The sequence below is a fragment of the Rutidosis leptorrhynchoides genome, chromosome 3, assembly GCF_046630445.1.
Source record: "Rutidosis leptorrhynchoides isolate AG116_Rl617_1_P2 chromosome 3, CSIRO_AGI_Rlap_v1, whole genome shotgun sequence".
Lineage (NCBI taxonomy): Eukaryota > Viridiplantae > Streptophyta > Magnoliopsida > Asterales > Asteraceae > Rutidosis > Rutidosis leptorrhynchoides.
In genome coordinates, this window is record NC_092335.1 from 41,014,350 (window position 1) to 41,041,876 (window position 27,527).

The window sequence follows — 27,527 nt, forward strand, 5'->3', positions numbered from 1 at the left end:
ACACTAAGGAAATTAGCTACTCATTATACTAGGGTAAACATGCAAATATAAATATACAAACATAATAATAACGATAAAAATTGATAACGATAATTTTAATAGGATATACTTACGAAAATCTTCACTTTCATTTACTTTAAACAGTAGAAAATTACAATAACAACACCCCTTGCACTCGTACAATAATACCCTTAATCACGAACAATACACCCTTAAATTTGAAACTATCCTAAAAATTGAACCTTGGAACTGAAATTAATACGGAGTACTTGGTAAAAATAAAAAGACTAATAAGTTGATGTAGTATCTCTGTGCCCTCTCTTTCTGCGTAAGTGTATGTTTATTTTTGTGTGTGTCTGTTCTCAAAATATATGTACCTCTGTATATATCCCCCCCTCCTTCACAATATATCCCGTATTTTATTAGAAGAGTAGTAGGTGTACTTGAGTATACACCTCTTTTAATTATGTACAGCTGAAAAGAAACTGAAGTTGTAATATTAAACTGAAAAAGCGACCGTCCCATGTGAAAAGTTGAATCTGAATTGGCCATAAAATTACGCGTTTCGCGTAAGATATTACGTGTTCCGCGTAGGAGCAGCAAATGTACGCGTTCCGCGTACTTCTGTACGCGATCCGCGTAAGAGTAAATATCAGTTTTTTTAATTTTTTAATTTTATGTTTGATCTTTGTTCACTCCGTGTTGAAGTATATTGACTTGGAACTTTCATTTGAAATCTTTTTCTTCGATCATCTTGGACTTTCATTCGGATAAACGTGATCTCGATATATATTTGGTTAAAACCCATCGTTTATTATCATTTCTTCAAACTTTAAGCTCGCATTTACTTTTGCCGTTTTTCTCGTGAATTATGCATTTGAGTGTCTTCGTTTTGGTAAAAGCCGATGAAATATAAATGATATTGTGTCGAAATATATGTATGTTTAAAACAATATCAAAATACCCCACACTTGAACGTTGCTTGTCCTCAAGCAATTACATCTTCTAAATAGAATAGGAACATTACATATTTTTCCATATCGAACATTAAATCACACAACACACGCTACACGAAATGAAACACACGCTATATGAAATAAGTTGAAAACACTACACAATATTTATTGGATCACACGCACACCACACGAAATGAAATTCTGGCAACAGAAACAAAGTTGAAACTCGTGATTAAGGTTTAAAAATTTGGATCCTTAGGGAAAATTGGACCTTGTGAAAACGTTTTATGATTTTATAAAATGTCATGCTAGTTTTTATACTAGACACGTTTTCCGGTTTTAACCTCAAATTCCGGTCGAGGGTAACTGAAAACCGTAGTCTCAGTCGGCTATTAGCAAGCTATCCGCCCCCATAATTGAAGTATCATGGAACTTGAAACCGAATGTCCTAAAAATAGTTTTACATAATATAATTCATAAAATAGCACAAGTTTTAGAATAAAACTATATCGTGTCCAAATATCATCGGTGAACCATGAGTTTGTACACCTCAATTTGTTATGGCATATGTATGTTGACCGCGATCAAACATAGATGCGGTTGATCTTTACGGAGATCATCCATCTGGGGATTAGATTCATTAGTCTTAAAAGCTAATTTGCAATGTGCCCCCCCCCCATTGTACGAGATAGATCCATCTCATGGTTAGGATAAGCCTGACCACCAAAAACCCTGTTTGATGCTGAGGTAAGGTGGATTTCCAGCCGATGATAGAGATGACTTTTCAAGATTTTTCGTCAACCTACAGCTATTCTGGACTACATCTTCTAACATAAGTTAGCAAGTGTGTCATTTTGGAAGACTTTACTTCCTTAAGGGATGGACTTGATTCATCCTTTATTACTCGTAACAATGGGATATTCAGGTTTATACATTCCAAAGCAATGATATCTGCAATAACTTCATAGAAACACGTGATAAATGGTTCTAAACATATGGGTTTATAAATTCTGTTATACTTGGTTTTATTTTATAGGTTTTAAATAAATAAACTTATGTATTTTTAATGTATGGAGACAATAATTTCGGTTTTTGACACCTAATCTTTAATTGCTCGTAATTACCTTAAAAATTGACTAGATATATTTGTTTAAAAATTTTCATTTTTTTCGTAAAAACCACCAAGTTATAAGTTATCAAGAATTTATATATTCCCTACCCCACACTTAAGATTATGTAATGCCCTTATTACATAAAATCAGATAAAAATGTATAAATTTGAGAGAACAAAAAGTGTAAAGGTAGTTAGAACTTCCTTGGTTAAAAATTGGAGATCGTAAAATGCTTATCGTATGAATATATCTAATCCCTTTACACTTTTGGTGTTTCTTTGTGTTGAATGAATCATCATCGTAAGTACCTGTCAACAATCATGTTAATCACACAAAAGATGGGGCTGTACTTCAATAGTACCAAAAATTTTTCCCACACTTAAAAATTTTGTATATATATAAACAAACAAAAAATATAATAAACTAAAAACAAAATTTTTTTTATTTTTATTTTTTTATTTTTTTTATTTTTAACTTTATAAGTAATCAAATTTTTAAAACATCTTTTATAAATTTATATTTGTTGTTTCGGAAATTTTGGTTGTTATACCTAGTCTTTATCCGTTTATAAAATTTTAAATTCAATTTATAAAATTTAATGCTTTAAAAGTTAAAGTTTTAATTTTTTCGAAAACAACTTAGTAATAAAACAAAACACTCTATTTTTCTTTTCAAATTTTTAAAATTAAAAGAAAATTAATATTTTAAAATTTTAAAACAAGTACATGAAAAATAAAAATTAAATAAATTTAAAATACACTCTTTATATATATATATATATATATATATATATATATATATATATATATATATATACTTTCGAACCAACTAATTTTTAAACTTAAAACTTTGTTTCCTATCAACTAAGTAGAGACAATCTCGGTTGTTACACCTATCATTACCCACGACAAAAGTTTACAAGTTATATATCTTTACGGTTATTGATAAAAAAGTATATGTTTAGTAGTTTTAATTTTTCTTTTGTTTTTTGTGGTTTACTATTTAAAAGATATATTATGAATCCAACAATAAATTTCGTACAATTTGAAGAACGACAATTCAGTTGTTACACTTAACATTATCGTTTTCAATGAAAACAGTTTAAACTCAAGGTTTATCAATTTTAAATGGTAGACCCTTTTTAATAAAAACACAACAAATAAATACGAACTAAACACACCAAAACATAAACACACAAAATTCACAAATACACAAAAATGCACAAAAACACAATTGGCGAGAAAAAGAATTAGATTGTGAAACCGCGTCGACTTGCCTCATAGTGGAGTCGTACCATTTCGCCCCCCATGGCTTCGTAGGCGTAACCTCATTGGTTTAAGAGGTTTTCCTTTGAACATTTAAAAGGCCCTTCTCGGCACAAGGTTACGTACTCGTAATTAGAGTCCGTCTGGTTCTTTGGGCAATTTTCGTAATGAGCTGGTTTTCCACATTTTACACACTTGCCCAAATGACGCGCTCGACGTTTCTTAGCTGATTTTGATTTTCCTTTGGCATAATTTTTCTCGTTAAGTTTTTGCCTTATTTCTTTACTCGCCTGATCGCATCTATTTTTTATATCTAATACCACATCCCTTGGTAAAATTTTATCGCACATCAAAAGGAAATGGTTGTAGACATATTGATTGCGCATCTTGAAAATAAACAATAAATAAAAATGAAAAGAAAAAATAAAAAGGTAGAATGGAGGGAGAAGACTAGTTCTTTAGTGTCTGCTAGGGAATGACCAAATAAACCCCACTCTTAAAGATGAAAATAAAGTTCGAGAATGGAGTTGAAAACCTTAAAGTTACCCTGAATTTACTTGTCCTTAGGGTAGAAGGTGATCTCGTCTCTTTCCGTAGTACTGATTCCTTCAAAGTATAATTTGAGTCGATGACCGTTCACTTTGAAAGTTCCACCGTCTTTGCTATATAATTCTGCATATCCAGATGGAAAAACTTGTTTTATTATATATGGCCCAGTCCACCGGGATCTAAGTTTCCCAGGTGAAAACTTAAAACATGATTGGAATACTAATACTTTATCCCCTTGTTCAAATTCTTTCTTTTCTTTTAACCGTGCATCGTGCCATCTTTTAGTTTTTTCCTTGTATGTTTTAGAGTTTTCATACGCTTGTAGTCTTAATTCATCTAATTCATTCAGTTGCAAGAATCGGTTTTCTCCGGCTTTCACAAGGTCGGTATCACATTCTCTCAGAGCCTAGTATGCCTTGTGTTCAACTTCGACAGGTAGATGACACGCCTTACCAAAAATTAATCGAAAAGGTGTAGTACCAATGGGTGTTTTAAATGCGGTTCTAAATGCCCAAAGCGCATCATCTAGCTTTCGATGCCAGATTTTTGGATTATTTTTAACCGTTCTTTATAAAATTCGTTTAAGACCTCTGTTTGTGTTTTCAACTTGGCCACTCGTTTGAGGGTGATAAGAAGTTGAAAAACGATGATTAACTCCGTACTTTTTAAGCACTTTCTCGAGTAGTTAATTTGTAAAATGAGTTCCACGATCACTGATTAATGCTTTTGGAATTCCAAAACGCGAGAAAAGATTTTTAAGAAAGCTGACAACAACTCGAGCATCGTTAGTGGGTAGGGCTTTTGCTTCAGCCCATTTAGAAACGTAATCGACTGCCATGAGAATGTATTTGCATTTGTTAGAAGCGGGGAATGGACACATGAGGTCAATACCCCAAATGTTGAATACTTCGTATACTAGGATGCTTTGTTGTGGCATTTCGTCTCTCTTGGAGATATTTCCAGATCTTTGACAAGCATCACAAGTTTTTACCATATTGTGTGCATCTTTAAAAATTGTAGGCCAGTAAAAACCTGAGTCAAAAACCTTTTTGGCTGTATAGCTCGGTCCGAAATATCCACCATACGGTCCTTCATGACAGTGCCCTAGAATTTGTTGCGCTTCATTGCCGTATACACATCGACGAATAACTTGGTCAGCCCCTATACGAAAGAGGTTAGGGCTTTCCCAGAAGTAAAACTTCAGATCAGCAAAAAATTTCTTCTTTTGCTGATAAGTTTGATTTTTAACAAGAATTCCTGTGGCTAGATAATTAGCATAGCCCTCAAACCATGGAATTTCTTCTTCTGTTTCAATTCTCATAAGGAACTCGTCCGGAAAAGTATCGTGAATAACAGATTCGTCGAGTGTTTCTAAGTTAGGATTTTCAAGACGGGATAAGTGATCTACAGCGAGATTTTCAGCTCCTTTTTTATCCTTAATTTCAATGTCGAATTCTTGTAGGAGAAGAATCCAACGAATTAGTCTAGGTTTAGCAACTTGCTTTTTGAATAAGTACTTTAGGGCTGAATGATCGGTATAAACAATTATTTTAGATAACACTAAGTAAGATCTAAACTTATCGAAAGCAAAAACTACTGCAAGAAGCTCCTTCTCAGTAGTTGTGTAATTCAACTGAGCTCCTGTAAGTGTTTTACTTGAGTAGTAGATTGGTTGAAATTTGTTATCTTGACGTTGACCTAAAACAGCTCCCATCGCGAAATCACTAGCATCACACATTAGCTCGAAAGGTTTGGACCAGTTGGGTGATACCATAATGGGTGCATTCGTAAGTTTATCTTTTAGAATGGAGAAAGCTTGTAAGCATTCGTCATTGAAGTCGAATGTACTGTCTTTCTCAAGAAGTTTAGTCATGGGTCTAGCGATTTTGGAAAAATCCTTTATGAATCGTCGATAGAATCCCGCATGACCTAAGAAACTACAAATTCCTTTAACGTTAGTTGGAGGAGGAAGCTTTGAGATTACATCGATCTTAGCTTTGTCTACTTCCATTCCATCTCGAGAAATCTTGTGTCCTAAAACAATGCCTTCCTTCACCATGAAGTGGCATTTTTCCCAATTTAAAACAAGATTTGATTCCTCACAACGAATTAACATTCGCTCGAGGTTTGAAAGGCATGAATCGAAGGAGTCTCCAAAAACAGAGAAATCGTCCATAAAGACTTCCATACTTCCTTCTATCATGTCGTGAAATATTGCCATCATACACCTTTGAAAGGTGCCTGGCGCGTTGCATAATCCGAACGGCATTCGTCGGTATGCGAATGTACCAAATGGATAAGTAAAAGTTGTCTTGTCTTGGTCTTTTGGATCAATGGGAATTTAAAAATAACCGGAGAATCCATCAAGGAAACAATAGTACTCTTTTCCCGCTAAACGTTCTAGCATTTGGTCAATATAAGAAAGTGGGAAATGATCTTTCCTTGTGGCATCGTTTAAACGACGGTAGTCTATACAGACTCTCCAACCAGTGACTGTTCTTGTAGGAACGAGTTCATTTTTATCATTAAGAATAACAGTTGTACCCCCTTTCTTAGGTACCACTTGAACAGGACTAACCCATGGGCTATCGGATATAGGGTATATTAACCCGGCATTAAGTAACTTGATAACCTCCTTTTTGACAACTTCTTTCATGTTAGAGTTTAACCTTCGTTGTCTTTGTACCACGGGTTTAAAATCTTCTTCCATTAAATCTTATGAGTACAATAAGCGGGGTTAATATCTGGAATATCGGTTGTTTTCCAAGCAATTGCTTTCTTGTGAGTTTTTAGAACGGACATTAACCTACTCTTTTCGTCATTGGAAAGTTTTGATGAGATTATAACAGGTAATTGTGATGTACCTTGGAGATAAGCATACTCCAAATGTTCCGGGAGTCCTTTAAGTTCCAAGGTTGGTGGTTCTTCCAAGGAAGATTTTATTCGGAACCTGTTACCATCGGTAATTTCTTCAAAGGGTTCATCTTCCTTGGGAATTTCTTCCTCACAGCAATCTTCATCGATGACAACTTTCAATAATTCGTCAAGTTCAAGTTCTAAATCGAATTCATCACCTTCACTCATTGGGGTGAAGTTCGAGGTGTCTATATTTAGTAATTCTTGCAAATCTTTTTCGACACACAAATCAACAATGTCTAACTTATAACATTCGTCATCGGAGGAGATAGGTTGTTTCATAGCTTTGTCTATGTTTAAGGTAACTCTATCTTCCCCTACACCTAGACTAAGCTTTTTATCTTTAACACGTACAATTGCGTCAGCGGTATTTAGAAATGGTCGCCCTAGAATTAGGGGAACCTTGCTATCTTCTTCCATTTCAAGGACAACGAAGTCGGCAAGAAAGATTAAATGATTGACTTTAACTGGTAGGTTTTCGGCAATACCAATAGGATAGTTAAAAGTTCTATCTGCTAGGCGTATACACATCCTAGTTGGTTTTAGATCTCCTAGGTTTAGTTTTAAGTACAACGAGTGTGGCATAAGATTGATACTTGCGCCTAAGTCAGCTAATGCATCGTACATTACTGAATCTCCCATCAGACATGGAATAATGAAACTACCAGGATCTCTGAGTTTCGGTGGCATATTTTGCTTTTGCAAAATTGCTGAGCATTCCTCATTGAGGAATGTGGTTGAAACCTCTTCATATTTACCCTTATCGGCTATGAGATCCTTGATAAACCTTCCATAATTTGGCATACCCCTAAGAACTTCCGCGAGTGGCATGTTAATGCTAATTTGCTTGATCATATCTGCAAATTTCTGATATTGGCTCGCGAGTTTGTCTTTCTTTAATGCCTTCGGGTATGGAATAGGTGCCTTGTGCACCTTTACAGGTGTTTCTTCACTTTTCTTCGATATGATCTCTGGTGGATCATTTTTCTCTTGTTCTTTCTCAACATGCTCATCTATATTAATAGGTTCTTGTAAACTAGAAGAAGATAAAGGAACTTCTGAGGTCTTACTAGTTTCTGGGTTAACAGTTAAACCACTTCTAGTAGTTATAGCATTTACATGCTCATTCCTTGTTTGTTTGTTGTTGGGATTCACTTGAGTATTTGAGGGGAGAGCGCCTGGTGGCCTCTCTGATAGTAACTGTGAGATCCTTCCAACATCTCTTTCTAAATTCTGAATCGTAGCTTGTTGATTTCGAATTTGTTGAGTTTGAATTTCCACAGTTTGCTCGTGCTTAACCATAAAATCTCTTAAGAGATCTTCTAAACTGGATTTCTTCTCGGGTTGTGGTTGCATAAGTGCTTGTGGTTATGGTTGATTGTGTTGGAAATTATTTTGATAAATTCGTTGAGGTTGATTTCGGTTGTTTAGGTTATTGTAACCTGGTGGTGCATTTCTTTGATTTTGATTTTGATTTTAGAAATTTCGGTTATTTTGGTAAACCGGATTTCCTCCTTGATAGTTATTATTATTATTTAAACCTGAAGGTCCTCCTACTTGGTAGTTGTTAATTGGAGGATATTTTCGGTTATTTGCTTCTATCGTTGGAAAATTGTTGAAATTCATTTCACCTTTTCGCAAGAAACCTAGGAAATTTGCTTGCTCTTCCATCGTTGCTTGATCACATTCTCTGGTAAGATGGGGACCTTGGCATAGTTCACATCCTACCCTGATAGCATGCATTTCCTTGGTTACTTTCTTAATTTGCCTTGCTTGATTTGCCATTTGAACTTTTAAAGAAGCAATTTCATCATTGCTTTCGATATTAGCAACGGTTGATGATCTAGAGAATTCTATCTCTTGATGCCAATTATGAGAATGTGCTGCTATATCGGCAATGATAGTGTGAGCATCTTCCGGTGTTTTCTTCATGATCGAACCTCCAGCTGCAACATCTATATCTTTTCTAGTAGCCACATTGACTCCTTTATAGAATATTTGGACTTTTTGGAAGGTATTCAACCCGTATTGAGGACATACCCTAAGCATTTTGTTGAATCGGGTCCAAGCTTCATAAAGAGTCTCATTAAGCTTTTGTTTGAAGTGGTTTATATCACTTTGCAATTTGGCTGCTTTTGAAGCAGGGAAGAATTCTGACAAAAACTTGTCCATCATATCATTCCAGTCTTCGATATAACCCTCTGGTAATGAGTCTAGCCAATCTCTTGCATCGTCTTTTAGGGACCATGGAAAGATTTTCAAACTTGCGACTTCATCGGAGACATCCTTGATTTTGAATAGCTTGCAAATGCTTACAAACTTACGAAGATGCTCGTTAGCATCCTCATTTGGAGCTCCACTGAATTGGCATGTATTAGTCACCATGTGAAGGAATTGACCTTTTAGTTCAAAGCCGTCAGTCATTGTAGGTCGAATAATTGCGTGGCCTTGACCTGTTCTTGTCGCCTTCATTAATGCTTCCATCGTTTGATTTGTAACAGCCACTCTTCTTCTTCCTTAATAACTGGCTCTATGATTGGTTGAATATCTAGTTCAGAGTTCGAATCTAATGAAAGTGATTCTAAATCCTCAGCGAGAGACTCTACTTCTTGAGCTCTTAAACGTTCGTGAAATTCTCTTTCGGGTTCAGGATATGGAGGAGTTAATTCAGTGTTGGAGGAATGTAAATTCATGCATTAATTTCTATTATGAATTCATAACACCAAAAGCTTTTCTAGTTTTGAATTCCTATAAAAGGATCGAATAACCTGAAGTCTATTAAAATTTTTTAAACAAAACCGTTCCCCGGCAACGGCACCAAAAAGTTGATGCGTTGAAACAGTACCTTTATTTATGAACGGATTTGAATTGTTTTGTTACACGAATTGATTTATTGTATATGTGGTGTTTTAATGAATTCAGGTTGGTTTCACACATATATAGGCAACTAGTCCTATCCGTGTAGTTTAGTTTGTTGGTAAATCCGGTTCGTTCCACAGGGAGACGGTGTTTAAATTATTTTTAATAGTCTTTGAAGTTAAACTTATTTAAAGGGGGCTTTGGATTAGGAATTTATAATACTACATAATAATAATAAAATATAACTTAATCTTAACTTAATTATATTACTTATTAATTTATACGAATACATTATTTATAATTATTAACTTAAAAGTGAATTAATTAAATTATACTAATTGTGGTCTAAATAAGTTTATTACTAAATGATAATTAATAAAATAATAACTTTTAATAAAACTAATTGATTAGAATTTTGTTTTGAGCAATAAATTATAATACAAATTTATTTAAATTAACTGAATAATAAAAATGACTTATAGGAAATTATAATAATTAAACTAATTATAAATTAATTACTTTAGGATAATAATAAAAGAATTAATTTAAAACTTAGAATTCAAATAAAATTTGTAACAGTGGTATTTTTATACCTATGCGTTTCGCGTAGATTTATACGTGTTTCGCGTATAATTTTGAAGGTACGCGTTTCGTGTGATTATCTACACGATCCGCGTATGTTATAAATGATGTGACAAATCAGTACTGTTTAAACTGAAATATAATGATGTATAATTTTATATTTTAGTTGTATAATAATACGTAAATGAATAATAATAATTATTTGCAATATATAAATGGGAGTGTTTACTTAAATGTATCACCTCTAGATCCATGGATTGTTTTGAGTTTAAGACCTATTAAAATATTTTAGTATAAAACTTTATATTTTTCTTTCGAATAAATATAAAGTTATGACTAACTAAATTAAATCTAATTTTCATCCGATCTTATTTTAGATAGTTACTATTCCCCAAGTATTTAAATTGAGACCCAACCCAGTTTTGACTTTCGTCAAAACCCAAATCATAACGGTTTCCCTTTTTACAATTTCACTATTATGTAACTAGTGATATTACCCAAACCACCGAACTTTATTTCTAATTTTATGTTAGTAAATTATTCATAAGTTCGTCTAGATCACTTTTAATGTTGAAGCTTAATTTATATAAATAAAAATAACTTTCGTTATCTGAATCTAATAAATTAAGTGACAAGGGTTAAATGTCCAAGTACATAATAATGGTTCTTTTAATTAGGCTCAATATTAAAAATACTTAAATTACATTTTAATTTTTACAAATGATAACCATCCATTTCACTAGGGGCTCTACATCTAAACAAACACTAGGGAAATTAGCTACTCATTAAACTAGGGTAAACATGAAAATATAAATATACAAACATAATAATAACGATAAAAATTGATAACGATAATTTTAATAGGATATACTTACGAAAATCTTCACTTTCATTTACTTTAAACGGTGGAAAATTACAATAACAACACCCCTTGCACTCGTACAATAATACCCTTAATCACGAACAATACACCCTTAAATCTGAAACTATCCTAAAAATTGAACCTTGGAACTGAAATTAATACGGAGTACTTGGTAAAAATAAAAAGACTAATAAGTTGATGTAGTATCTCTCTGCCCTCTCTATCTGCGTAAGTGTATGTTTATTTTTGTGTGTGTCTCTTCTCAAAATATGTGTACCTCTGTATATATCCTCCCTCCTTCACAATATATCCAGTATTTTATTAGAAGAGTAGTAGGTGTACTTGAGTATACACCTCTTTTAATTCTGTACAGCTGAAAATAAACTGAAGTTGTAATATTAAACTGAAAAAGCGACCGTCCCATGTGAAAAGTTGAATCTGAATTGGCCATAAAATTACGCGTTTCGCGAAATATATTACGCGTTCCGCGTAGGAGCAGCAAATGTACGCGTTCCGCGTACTTCTGTACGCGATCCGCGTAAGAGTAAACATCAATTTTTTAATTTTTTTTAATTTTATGTTTGATCTTTGTTCACCCCGTGTTGACGTATATTGACTTGGAACTTTCATTTGAAATCTTTTTCTTCGATCATCTTGGACTTTCATTCGGATAAACATGATCTCGATATATATTTGGTTAAAACCCGTCGTTTATTATCATTTCTTCAAAATTTAAGCTCGCATTTACTTTTGCCGTTTTTCTCTTGAATTATGCATTTGAGTGTCTTCGTTTTGGTAAAAGCCGATGAAATATAAATGATATTGCGTCGAAATATATGTATGTTTAAAGCAATATCACACTTTAATTTATTGTACTTTAATTATTGTTATTTACTTTATGCTTTAAATTAAGTTATATTTATTTTTAATATTTTACATTAGGTTTTAACAGCGACTAAAGTTTTAAAATCGACAAACCGGTCATTAAACGGTAAAATCCCCCTTTTATAATAATAATACTACTTATATTTATATATTTATTTATATACAAATTTAGTTTTAAATATAGTGTTAAACTTGGCTAGCTCCCTGTGGAACGAACCGGACTTACTAAAAACTACACTACTGTACGATTAGGTACACTGCCTATAAGTGTTGTAGCAAGGTTTAGGTATATCCACTCTATAAATAAATAAATAACTTGTGTAAAATTGTATCGTATTTAATAGTATTTCGTAGTAAATATATAACTATTTTGTATACACCTCTACGCACATCATATAGCAATCGGCTCCTCAACATACTCCAACTTGTTGTTTAACTCGATTTCGTCTAATGGCATCCATGAAGAATCATCCGCAAGACACTTACGGAGATGGGAAACATGAAATGTATTATGGATCCCCGCAAGCTCTTCGAGTAATTTCAAACGATACGCAACTTCACCAACACGAGCCAAAATCTTAAATGGCCCAATAAACCGAGGAGCTAATTTCCCCCGTTTTCGAAAACGAATTATACCCTTCCATGGCGAAACCTTAAGCATCACCATGTCACCTTCTTGGAACTCAATCAATTGCCTACGTTTATCGGCATACAACTTTTGTCTATCTTGAGCCGCCTTCAAATGAGTCCGAATCATCCCAATTTTTCTATTCGTCTCTAAAACCAAATCGGTACTCCCGATTTCTCTTTGACCCACTTCCCCCCAACAAATCGGAGTTTGATACCTCCGCCCATAAAGCATCTCATAAGGTGGCATCACGATACTAATATGATAACTATTATTGTACGAGAATTCCACCAAGGGCAAGTGCTCATCCCAACTACCCCCGAAATCGATAATGCACGCCCATAACATATCCTCCAAGGTTTGGTTCGTACGTTCAGTTTGTCCATCCGTTTGAGGATGGTACGCCGTGCTCATTCTCAATTGTGTACCCATATCTTCATGAAACTTATTCCAAAAACGAGATGTGAAGTGGGTATCTCGATCCGAAATAATCGATATAGGAACCCCATGTCTCGATATCACCTCTTTGATAAATAATTTTGGCCAAAGACTCCGACGATATCGTTTCCCGAATGGGAAGAAACAAAGCACTTTTCGTCAACCGATCAACTGTCACCCAACTCGAATCAAATTGGGTTCTTGCCGTCTTTGGTAACTTTGTAATGAAATCCATGGTAATGTGCTCCCATTTCCATTTCGGGACTTCCAACGGTTGTAACTTACCATACGACTTTTGGTGCTCGACCTTAACTTGCAAACACGTGATGCATTGTTTAACGTACTTAACAACATCACGTTTCATGCCCGACCACCAATATTCTTTCCTCAAATCATGATACATTTTCGTCGCACCCGGATGAATTGAGTACTTTGACTTATGTGCTTCATCAAGTAGCACTCGTCAGAAATCTCCCATTCTAGGCACCCACAATCGTCCTTGAAAAGATAACAAACCATGCGGACCTAAGGTAATAAACTTCGTTTGGCCCATAATTCGTTCCTCATGCTTATTGTTAACAAAAGCTTCAATTTGAATCTCACCGAGCTTTACAAGAAAATCGTTAGTAATAATCATGCGTAACGATCCTACTCGTATCGCCGGATGTTGACTCTTCCAACTTAACGCATCCGCAACCACGTTCGCTTTACCCGGATGATAAAGTATTTCACAATCGTAATCCTTTACTACATCCATCCATCTACGTTGACGATAATTCAAATCTCGTTGGTCGAAAAGATGTTTCAAACTTTTATGATTCGAATAAATCGTACACTTGACACCGTACAAGTAGTGGCGCCAAATTTTCAACGCGTGTACAACCACCGCCAATTCAAGATCATGAGTCGGATATCTCGTCTCGTGTTCCTTTAATTGTCGAGAGGCGTAAGCGATAACTTTACCTCTTTGCATTAGAACACATCCTATCCCATTTAAAGACGCATCACAATAAACCGTCATGTCTTCCACACCTTCCGGCAACACTAACACTGGAGCTTGACACAACTTCTCTTTTAACAATTGGAAAGCAATTTCTTGCTCGTTCTCCCAATTAAACCTCGCGTTCTTTCTCGTCAACTTCGTCAAAGGAGAAGCGATCTTAGAAAAGTCTTGGATAAACTGACGATAATAACCGGCCAATCCGAGAAAACTTCGGATTTATGTAGGCGTAGTCGGTCGTCCCCAACTCTTTACCGTTTCAATCTTTCCCAGATGCACTTGAATCCCCTCTTTATTAACAATATGGCCAAGGAATTGAACTTCCCTTAGCCAAAACTCACATTTAATGAATTTAGCATACAATTTCTCCTTCCGTAACGTCTTCAAAACACCACGCAAATGTTGTTCATGTTCCTTCATACTCTTCGAGTAGACAAGTATGTCGTCATTGAACATAATTACCGACTTGTCCAACATAGGTTGGCACACTCGGTTCATAAGATCCATGAATACCGCCGATGCATTTGTAAGACCAAAAGGCATAACCACAAACTCAAAATGCCCATAACACGTTCGAAAGGCTGTTTTCTCAATATCTTCCTCACGGATTCGCATTTGGTGATAATCGGACCGTAAGTCGATTTTAGAAAAATAAGTCGTGCCTTGAAGTTGATCAAACAAATCATCAATCCGAGGCAAAGGATAATGATTCTTGATCGTCACTTTATTCAACTCTCGATAATCGATGCACATTCGCATACTACCATCCTTTTTCTTCACGAATAAAATCAGAGCGCCCCATGGAGAAGCAATCGGTCGAATGAAACCCTTTTCAAGCAACTCTTGGGTTTGATTTAACAACTCTTGCATTTCTGTTGGTGCTAAACGATAAGGAGTCTTAGCAATGGGAGTAGCTCCCAGAACCAACTCAATGCGAAATTCGACTTGTCTTTCCGCCGGAACACCCGGTAATTCATCCGGAAAAACGTCTTCAAATTCACTAACCACCAAAATTTCACGAATGGATGGTGGCTCTTCGCCAGTATCAACTACATGAGCAAGAAAAGCCATACCACCACTAACAAGAAAACAACGTGCTCGTGCATAAGTGCATAATGGGACAAGTCTTCTCCGTCTCTCGCCATGAATAATTAACTCTCCCCAACTTGGGGTCTTTACATGAATAGACTTTTCACCGCATAAAATATCGGCTCTAGAATGATCGAGCCAATCCATACCCACAACAATATCAAATTCACCCAAGGTCATCGGGATAAGATCGATTTTAAACGTTTCGGAACCAAACACAATATCACAATCGTTACACACATCAACCCCTAGAACCGTCTTACCATCTACTATTTCAACTTCTACCGGATGACTTAACTTAGCTAGCGGTTTATCAAGCATAGACACAAAACACGGAGTCACAAACGATAAATTAGCACTGCTATCAAATAGTATCCTTACCGGATTAGAGTTAACCATGAAAGTACCTGAGACAACGTCGTTTGATTGCTTGGCCTCATCATGGGTCATTAAGTAATTTCTTCCCCTCGCCGTCCCCGCCGCCTTTTGTAACTTCTTTACTTGCTCATTCCTCAAGTCGGGACATTCCGGCCTTCAGTGCCCCTCTTTATTACAATTAAAACAAACGATTTTGTTGGAAGATGAGTTCGCCCACAATTGTAGCACGTGGGTCCAAAACTCTTAGAAGCCCCCTTCTTCACACTACCGACGCTCTCGGTCATACTCTTACTCTTCGTGTTCGAGTGGCTAGTAACTTCAAATTTTCGTTTGCCAAAGGTGAAGTCACTCTTTCTCGGAGCAAGCGACTCAAAACCCTTAGCGATATCAAACAACTCATCGAAAGTTTTTGCCGAATTCCTACTATTTCTTAATAGTTATCATTCAAGGTTCGGTTGAAATATTCTTTTAACATGTGATCATTCCCGACATACTCCGGGCAAAATTGGGTCTTTGATAAGAAAGTGGACTTGAGAGTGTTCAAATCCATGGACCCTTGCTTTAGAGTACGTAACTCATCCTTAAGCCTCGAAAGATCGGCCGTAGTTCGGTACTCCCTGAAAAACTCTTCTTTAAACTCGTCCCACGTCAAACTCTTACTTTGTTCTTCGCCATAAATTCGGATTTTCGCATCCCACCACAACTTGGCATCACCCCTCATCATGCTACTACCATACCTCGTCCTTTTATCGAGAGGGCACTCACTAGTACGAAAAGCCCCCTCCATATCGGAGATCCAACGGGCGCTCTTGAATGGGTCTCGTTCACCCTCAAAGGTAGGAGGTTGAGCATCTTTGAAATTTTTATAGTGGAAGTCTCGCCTTTTGACGTTATCTTCTTAAAGAACAATCTTAACTTGTTCCTTGACTAGATTGACTACTTGCTCGTCAATCGAATCTAAGAATATCTTCTTAACGTCCTCTAAAAAGGTCGCATGATGCCTTTGCATAATGTCCTCAACCTTGGCCGTAAACTCGACGTCCTCACTCGTACCTCCGTCATTGTTCTCGGGTCCATTTCTCGTCTTCATACTATAAAACGGAAATAGGTTAAATAATGAAACGAAAGGACAAAACATCACATTCATATATACCTCACCGCCCCATCTTGCTCAACAATCGTCGTACATCGCTTGTTTGACACGATTTGAACCCGTAACAATGGTAGCTAATCATTGTTACGCGAGCACGTCGCATTAACTCGCTAGTACCACATCTATCTCGCTTGATGATTGCAAAACACAACACACAATATAATTAGCGCATAATTAGAACCCGTCTCCTACAAGCCCCGCATAAAGTGCATACACAATAAAGTCTAAGTCTAGGCACCTATCTCAAGTCGCCTAAATCCCTTAGACCATGCTCTAATACCACTTGTAACGACCCGTACCTCGTTATTCCAAAATACGACCCAAAAAAACATTTCTAGGTCAGTACATCTGGACGGCGTCCAGCATTCTGAACGGCGTCCAGCAAAGAAGGATTGGACGGCATCCAGAAGATTTGAACGGCGTCCAAATGAACTGCCAGGGACTGATCCCCGACACTTTTAGACGAAAACCTTTTTACCACATGTCACAATAAGTTAAACTAAGAGATTTTCATCATCAACACAAATTTTACATCGCCGGGCCCACATCGGCCCGAATTACACGTTTCGTACAAAAATACAAGTTTCGACCGTGTTAGTTTAATTTCCAAAATACGCTAGAGCATGGCGTTTGGGGTTAAACTACCCAAATCTTGGCCGAACTTCCAAAACTAACACATCCAAAAGTGTCCCCTATCAAACAAGTGGGATCTCTAATCCAACCGAACGCCCTTACCTTTGTCAACGCCCGAGCCTATAAAAAGGTAAACAATGAGAGGGTATGCAAAGCTTAGTGAATTTAATAATTATACACATACATATATAATATACCTAATTGCAAACACTTACACACATACCGCATACATGCTAGCAATATAATTAGCATACCATCTCAAGTACGAAGCTAATAATCCCCAAAACCGCATCTAGCATATTCAATAGCATATAATTGACATAATACCAATGCTACAATACAAACACAATCATGGTTAACCATTCTCGCGTCATGGTGCTACCGGCTCTTTGGTTCACACCATACACATCGGTTATGACGCTACCGGCTCTTTGGTTCACATCACAACACGAGTCATACTCGCGCTAAAGTGCTACCGGCTCTTTGGTTCACACTTTAACAACTCGTGCCGTAGTGCTACCGGCTCTTTGGTTCACACTACAATACACGTACTATGACGCTACCGGCTCTTTGGTTCACACCATAGCACGCTCGCACATACTATGGCACCGCCGACTCTTTGGTTCATACCATAGCATACAAATAAATACATTATATACATACGTATATAATTATTCCACTCACCTTGGATCCGAAACCAAGGTAAGCCCACAAGATCTTCAACCGTCAACGAAATCACCTATGATATTAACATACAATCAACACTTATCTAAATGGGATTCTTAACCCGCCCAAATAGACCACTTAGGGTAAATGTTCACCCTTTGTTCTCATAATACCAATCATAGGCCCAAACCTTCCAACAATCACTAAAAACTAGGGGTCACCCACAACCCAGATACACCTATTTACAAAACAAGGAAATGAGCTAGTGATTCATTAACATTTAAGACCCCTATACACAACTTAACATTTCAAAACCCTAGGTTAGTCATTTTTGAGTCCTCATGACCCATACTTACCCAAAACCCCCAAAACACTAGCAAATTGGGTTTTATGTTCATCACTAACCCAAACCTTAACCCTTGAACAATTTAAAACAAGGAAATTAGATTTAGGACTTACCACAACTATCACGATGTAGCTAGGGAGTAGATGAACAACTTTACAACACGCACTTTGACCCGAAACTAGCTTCTTCCTCTTTGGATTGAGCTTTCTCACACTAAAACTCTACTCTCTCTCTCTCTAGAATTCAAGTGGGTGGGAGGTGGTGGTTGAAATGGAGTAATGACACCACCCAACTGATCTAGTGGCCTTAATCTCAATCACAAAGTGAAATTACCAAAATGCCCATCTTAAATATTTAAAACAAAATAGCTGGCGCGCCAGTTCATCTGGACGGCGTCCAGCCCTTCACAATGGGACGGCGTCCCAAAGGTTTGGAAGGCGTCCTAACCTTCTGAGAAAACAGGGTCTTACATAAACTGTTTGTAATCAGCGTGTCAAGTTTCAACTGTGGATGACATCAAAAAGTTCTTTTTGTTTCATCTGTTTTTAGACATTACCATGTCTAGTTTCTAGTTTGTAAACATCAAGTTTAAGTAACGTTCATCGTAAGTTAGGCCAAGAGATTTCTGAAAAGCTTCGTAAAAGTATACATTATCATGTGCACTTGATTATAAAACTTTAACCCGCGGATAGCTAAAGCGCTACACGTCTTCCCTTTACTCTTTCTAAGCGTACACTGATTAGGTGTACAAGTAACAATAGAATAAGCACCTCGTAGGTTGAGGCAAGGTTTGTCAAACCTAACGGTACCGTCCCTATAAGTCGAGCTTACTAAAAGTAATTAATATAATCAAGCTAAGGGATTTTTGATCTAAACTCATATGTATATGTTTAAGTTACTCGTGCTTAATATGTAAAACAGTTGTAAAAACAGTTTAAGAAATAGTTTCAAAAGCAGCATGATGGGACTGTAGACTCACCTTAGCAAAAGCACTGAAAAATCTCTTAGTAAAACCATACAGTAATCTAACAATCTTGACCGAACAATGAAACGTAGTCAAATAGGTCATCTTAAGTATATATATAGGTCCACTATGTCAACCCATAGTGTACGCAAAGTCCTAGTGCTCAGAGTGACTCAATATGCATGTAAAAGTCAACTAGTCCAAGCAAGTCAACAAAAGTCAACCAAAAGTCAACTCGGTTAAAGTGGTCAACTAAAGTTGAACATCTCAGTAGGTCATTCAATCATGGTCAACATTTCAAACCTAATTCAAACAACATGTTACAGTTCATAGTTTAGCAATTTGCACATTCGCAGTTCATCGCATGTCCTTAAAATACGCGCATCATATAAAGAAACGAGTATAACTCTTAGCACATAATTCATGAAAATATGGAAAACTCCAGATCTCAACTAGACTCAAAATTGATTCCAAAAATTCTAACCCGACCCTCATACGATGTCTACAAGTCAGGCTTCAGAAAGGGTCTAGTTACGGTTTACCAAATCAGTTTCTGCCCGCGCGTCAGTTTTGAAACATTTCTCATAAAATATTGAAAACAGATTTTGATGAACATATAATTGAAAATTACTCCAAACATCTCAAAGTTTTAGTGATAAAATAATCAAAGATATTCATTTAGTCAATTTGTACAGTTTAGCCAATCCTTACAGACCCTTCAATTTTAGTCAACAAACAGACATATCATTTGATCAAGCTTATAACTCATGGCAATTCACGTTTTTGGAAGGTAGAATACAAATGAAGTACATCAAGGAACATATAAACTAACATATTCTAGAATATTAAAGCCTCAATAAATTTCTAGTTCACTCTAGCAATTTTTGTTTAACTTTGAAAACATATTCAGCACACTTTAAAGCACGAATCTTCATTTTGACGCACCGAGAGAATTACAAAAGCTTTTGACGCGAATCATAAGTCCAACATGCATAATTTTTCACAAGGATTACAGTAGTACATTTTTCATTAGCCAAATCATAAAGCATACAACTCAGAAAATTAGTATATTATGTAAACCCTAACGAAAACTTCGATTAATCATATCTTGAGCATACGATAACGAAATCAAGCAAAATCAAAGTCCAAACTTATTAATTTTTTGACCTCTATCCATATAGATAACATACAAGATCAGTTAATAAGTCAATTTTATCATATTTATAAGATACAAATTCGTTTTTCATGCAAACAACCACAATTGAGAAATTAAACGATAAACGACAATTCTATACGCCATCAATTGAGCACTAGACTTTAATACACTATGTAATTGATCAAAATCAGATCTAAGCAGATTAGGGTTAGTGATTTTATATCTCTAGAGATCAAATTGTTTATATCAATGCGTAAAGGACGATTAAAGGAAGCACTTTCGTGTTGAAGGTTCAAGCAAACAAGCAATTTTTGATGGTGATTGATGAGGATGAAGTGATCGATGATGATGGTGTTTGGGTCTGATTTTAGTCGTGGCTTAGGGTTAGGGGTGGAAGAGTTGTGATTAAATGCCTTTTTATACTTATTTCCTTAATTAGGTTAGGGCTTAAATAACTAGTTAATCACACATGGGCTAAAATTAATCACATAAATGGGTGGGGTGATGGGAATTCGGCCAAAGGGTCCAAAAGGGAGTCCATGGGCTCACAAATATTGCTAGGCAAGTTTCCTAAGTGTACTCATTAAGTTTCGTTAGCCGAAAACGCAAACCGGATCGATAAACGTTAATTTCTCGCGTTTTTAATCTATATAAATGATAATAAATTGAAAGTACTCTTAAAACATCATAATTATATAATATAATTATTTGAATTAAATTACATTATGCTTTGGCTTGCTAGTACGCTAAGTGTGGTTCGTTTCTAGTTGCCGTTAACCGAAACCGAATTCCCGGAACGTTAACTAGTCGTTAAAACGTATTCCACCAAGTTTAATTCATTAAATATATAATAAATTAAATATGTTTTTCTTAAAGTTAATAATTATAAAAATAATTATTTTCTCGTTTTTCTAAGTTCCGAAAACTGTAAAGCTTTCTAGGCGATTAACTTAATCGTGTGTTTTTCTAGTTATTTTGCTATCCGAAATAAGTTCATAAATTAATATAACATATTAACTCAAGTAATCCACTAGGATTAAGTATGCATTTAAATCCATTAAAGACATAAAGTTCTAAGTAATCACCAATAAATATTTAACGGACAAATAACGATAGTAAAGGAAAAAGTCGGGTTGTTACATTACCCACCTGTTATGAAAAATTTCGTCCCGAAATTTTAGTGCACGTACGCCGTAGTTGTCTCCTCGGGAAACAGTTGTGGATACTTCAGTCTCATCTGATATTCACGCTCCCACGAATTCTGGTCCTCTACGGGCGTTCCATCGAACTTTCACTATCGGAATTCTGCTTTGCTTTAACTGCTTGACCTCATGGTCCATAATCTCAACAGGTTCTTTAACAAAATGGATCTTAGGGTTAACTTGTATCTCTTCCAAAGGAATTACCAAACTTTCATCTGATAAGCACTTCTTCAAGTTAGATACATGGAAAGTGTCATGAATTTCCTTGAGTTCTTGTGGTAGTTTCAGTCTGTACGCTATCGGTCCAATTCTCTCGGTAATCTCAAATGGTCCAATATATCTCGGACTTAGCTTGCCTCTTTTACCAAAACGCACTACACCCTTCCAGGGTGATACTTTGAGCATAACTTTATCTCTAACCTGAAATTCTAAATCTCGCCTTCTAACGTCAGCGTAACTCTTTTGGCGACTTCGAGCCGTTTTCAGTCTCTCTTGTATCTGCGCAATCTTATTAGTTGTTTCGTGTATAATCTCAGGACCAGTCAATTGCCTATCTCCCAACTCAGTCCAATATACGGGTCATCTGCACTTCCTGCCATACAGTGCTTTAAAAGGTGCTACCTTTATACTTGCGTGATAACTGTTGTTGTAGGAGAATTCTTCTAACGGTAGATGTCTATCCCATCCATTTTTGAAATCAATAACACACGCTCTTAACATGTCTTCTGGTGTCTGGATGGTTCTCTCGCTTTGACCATCAGTTTGTGGGTGATATGTTGTACTCATGTCTAAACGGGTTCCCAAAGCTTGCCAGAATCTAGATGTAAATCTGCTGTCTCTGTAGGAAATAATGGATATCGACACTCCATGTCGAGAAACTACTTCCTTTATATAGATTTGTGTCAACTTCTCCATCTTATCTGTTTCCTTAATCGGTAGAAAATGAGCTGACTTTGTTAGACGATCAATGATAACCCAGATCGTATCATAACCTCTCACAGTCTTGGGTAACTTAGTGATAAAATTCATAGTAATATTTTCCCACTTCCATTGGGGAATCTCTGGCTGTGTCAGCAGTCCTGACGGTTTCTGATACTCAGCCTTGAACTTAGCGCAAGTTAAGCACTTACCAACATAGGTAGCAATGTCAGCTTTCATGTTAGGCCACCAGTAAAGTACCTTAAGATCTTGATACATCTTGTCATCCAGGGTGAATAGAATACCTTGTCTTGCGTGCCTCATCTAGCACTAGTTCCTTTAATCCACCAAATCTCAGTACCCAAATTCTATCTAAGAAGTATCGGGTTCCATCTTCTCTAATAACAAACTTCTTATCTATTCCTCGAAGTGACTCGGTAGCAACGTTCCCTTCATTCAATGCCTCTAGTTGTACATCGCGTATCTGAGAAGTAAGGTTCGTTCGAACAGTCATGTTCAATGCTCTATGTAATACCCCGTCAGAATGCACCAACGGTGTATTACATTTCGTATCAGAGCTTTGGCTATAGGGAACTAGGATACATTAGTGTGCTAACCGTAGGGCGCATTAGTGGGTCTAGTCTATAGCCGTGTACTTAGAATGACTGTTATACGCCATGCCTGCACTGTTTGCTCTACTATGCTACCCGTAGGGCTACATATTAGATATCACATGCATATACGCATCTATACCCATAATGATATGGACTTGGACTAGATGTATGATATCACGAATCACATATGTACACACAACGCGAAACTTAAGAGAATTAAGTTGACTACGCTATCTTGAACTTATGGAGTGATGTCGAATGGATATGTGAGATAGCGTAATGTAATGACTGGGATTACATTACGGTAACTCATATAGAAGTTCCAACATCACAAAATAAGGAATTGGGAGCGAGTCAAGTAGGTTACTAGGATAAACATCGTTTAGAACAAGAACTGTATAATCTCAAAAATGAGTAGGAATTTACACTGTGCGCATTAATTGTTATTATAAGCTATAAGAAACGTATAATCACGTCACAACTCGTCACTATTCGACATTGTCTATCACCACCGATCATTACTTGGCACTACGAAGACACTACCTAGAACATACTCATCACCTCATACCACTACTCCTTACTACACATAGTTACTAACTACTACTCGACGCCGCCTCACACTGCTAGACACGACTGATCATTACTTTCTCACTGCTTGCCATTACCGGTTACTACTTATTGCCACCCATTGCTACTTACCATTACTAAATACTACTCATCACTACTAGCACCTCCACGATTTACTACTAGCTACTATGCATCATGACTCATGTCGGATTTATCTTTAGAGGATGAATTCCTTGTAACAGCCTGTGAAATCCGTAGTAGATATTGTCTACTTAACGTCCGACTTTCCTATCATTCAGCCACCCGCGGCTTCACAATTTTGCTTTCCAATACGAGTCTACCAGAAGAGGTATTCACACCTTCCCTCATAAAGGGTATTTCGTTTCTTCTTCCCCACCGATGTGGGACAAGTCTGATAACTCACCCTGCTATCAACATCAACTTTAGTGAAGTTCTTCACAAGTCTGTTCTTACTCAGCAATCATAAAGTTTATATACTCTCAACACCGGTTCCGATAGAAGCTTAGACGCTAAAGAATTCCGTCACAACATTTAGAATCCAGTATCTGCCTTAGACAACGTAAACTCTATGAAACTGTCAACTGGGAAGAAAAAGCATAAATATTGATGTCATTTTGGTTTAAGGAGGTCCTGCTTTAAGAAGTTTGATCGTACACTTCCATCGTAAACATCTCTCACTCTAAACTTACCCTAAACTTTAATCGACAATTGCTCCTAATCTTTTGCAAATTATAAGCTAAGACCCATACCGTTAAGCTCATAACAACCTTCCATACCGAACAGTACTTATACCGAGGATTGGCGAGCCATTACAATAGAACCTTGTGGTTGGAATGGACTGGTTATATGATGACACAACCGAGGCTGTTGCGACCAGAAGGCCATTCGAATTTCTTTTACCGAAGAGGAATCAATGATGGTGTACGGAGAGGAGATTAGTACACCGTTGTGTTACATTAATTGCTCGAAGGTCTAGAAGTACATGAGATAAGGATGTCTTGCAATTCTGTCACATGTGAGCAAAGTTGAATCAGTAGTTAATAGACTCGAAGATGTCCCAACCGTTAGAAATTTTCTTTAAGGTCCTTCCGAGAGAATTACCATGTCTTCCACCGCATAGAGGCGTGGAATTTCAGATTGACTTAATGCCAGAAGTGGCGCCTGTAGCACGTGCACCGAATAGGTTTGCACCTTCAGAATTGAAAGAGCTGTCTAGTCAGTTACGAGAGCTTTTAGACAAAGGATTCATTCGACCGAGCTCTTCACCATGGAAAGCACCTGTGCTCTTTGCTAGGAAGAAGAATGGATCTATGAAACCTTGTATTAAGAATAATACCTGCTACCGAGAATCAATGATCTGTTAGATCAGTTGCAAGGATCTGGATGTTACCCTAAGATGATCCGAGGTCAGGTTACCATCATATGAGAGTAAAGGGGACATATATACCGAAGACAGCATTTAGAACACGCTACAGACATCATGAATTTACTGTAATGCCATTTGGATTGATGAACACACCGGCTGTGTTCATGGATCTCATGAACCGTGTATGTAAGCCATATCTAGACAAGTTTGTTATTGTGTTTATCGACGATATTCTGGTATATTCTAAGTAGGAGAAGGAACATGAGCAATATCTTCGTTTACTACTAGAGATGCTCAGGAAGGAGCAGCTGTATGCGAAGTTTTCGAAGTGTGACTTATGGCTGCGAAGATAGAAACGGTCAAGAAATGGGAGACTCCTAAGTCGCCAACTCATGTCCAGTAATTCTTAGGTCTAGCCGGTTATTATAGAAGATTCATTAAGGGATTTTCTACCATTGCCCGACCGTTAACAGCATTGACTCACAAGGGTAAGAAGTATGAATGGACAGAGTTGCATGAAGCTGCATTTCAGTTGTTAAAATAGAAGTTAACAACTGCACCGATTTTGTCTTTTCCCGAAGGAACCGAGGATTTCGTGATTTATTGTGATGCTTCACGATAGGGTTTTGGTTGCGTATTGATGCAACGGAAGAAAGTGATTGCATACGGATCACGACAATTGAAGATACATGAATAGAATTACACTATGCACGATTTAGAACTTGGTGTTGTGGTCTTTGCACTGAAGATGTGGAGACACTATCTGTATGGTACTAAGTTTACTGTTTTCACTGACCACAAGAGTTTGCAGCATATTTTCGATCAGTAACAGCTTAATATGAGACAGAGACGTTGGATCGAGCTATTGAACGACTACGACTGCGACATTAGCTATCATCCTAGTAAGGCTAATGTAGTGGCAGATGCTTTGAGTAGGAAGGAGAGAGTTAAGCCTATTCGAGTTAGAGCATTGAACTTGACTATTCGAAGGAACCTTACTTCACAGATACATGACGCACAGTTAGAGGCATCGAAAGAAGAGAACGTTGCTACCGAATCGCTTCTAGGAATCGATTAGAAGTTCATTACTCGAGACGATGGAACCCGATATTTTATCGACAGAGTTTGGGTACCGAAGTTTGGCGGATTAAGGGAACTAGTGTTAGAAGAGGCACACAAGATAAGGTATTCTATTCACCCTGGATCCGATAAGATGTACCAAGATCTTAAGGCACTTTATTGATGGCCTAATATGAAAGCAGACATAGCAACCTATGTTAGTAAGTGTTCAACGTGTGCTTAAGTAGAAGCAGAGCATCAAAAGCCGTCAGGACTACTAACACAACCAGAGATTCCCAGTGGAAATGGGAATGATACGATTTAGGTTATCATTTATCGTCTCACAAAATCAGCTCATTTTCTACCGATTAAGGAAGCGGATAAGATGGAGAAGTTAGGACAATTCTACATAAAGGAAGTGGTTTCTCGACATGGAGTGCCGCTATCCATTATTTTCGACAGAGATAGTAGATTTACATCTAGATTTTGGCAAGCTATGCAAGATGCCATGGGAACTCGTTTAGACATGAGTACAGCATACCATCCACAGACTGATGGTTAAAGTGAGAGAACCATTCAGACATTAGAAGACATGTTAAGAGCGTGTGTTATTGACTTTGGAATCGGATGGGATAGACATCCACTGTAAGTAGAGTTTTCTTATAACAATAGTTATCACACAAGTATAAAGGCAGCGCCTTTTGAAGCACTGTATGGCAGAAAGTGAAGATCACCCGTATGTTGGACTGAGTTAGGAGATAGTCAATCGACTGGTCCTTAGATCATACACGAAACGACCGAGAAGATCGCGCAGATACAAGAGAAACTGAAAATGGCGCGAAGTCTTCAAAAGAGCTACGCCAACGTTAGAAGGCGAGATTTAGAAATTCAGGTTGGAGAAAAGGTTATGCTCAAGGTATCACCCTGGAAGGGTGTAGTACATTTCGGTAAAGAGGCAAGCTAAGTCCGGGATATATTGGACCGTTTGAGATTACCGATAGAATTGGAGTGGTAGTGTACAAATTGAAACTACCGTAAGAACTTAGCGAGATTCACTTCACTTTTCATGTTTCTAACTTGAAGAAATGCTCATCGGACGAAAGTTTGATAATTCCTTTGGATGAGATACAAGTTGATAGTGACTTCATTTCGTAGAGGAACCTATTGAAATTACGGACCGTAAGGTCAAACGTATAAAGCAGAGCAACATACCAATTGTAAAAGATTGGAGGAACGCCTGTAGAGGACCAGAATTCACGTGGGAGCGTGAAGATCAAATGAGACTAAAGTATCCGCAACTGTTTACCGAGGAGACGTCTACGACAGACGTGCACTAAAATTTC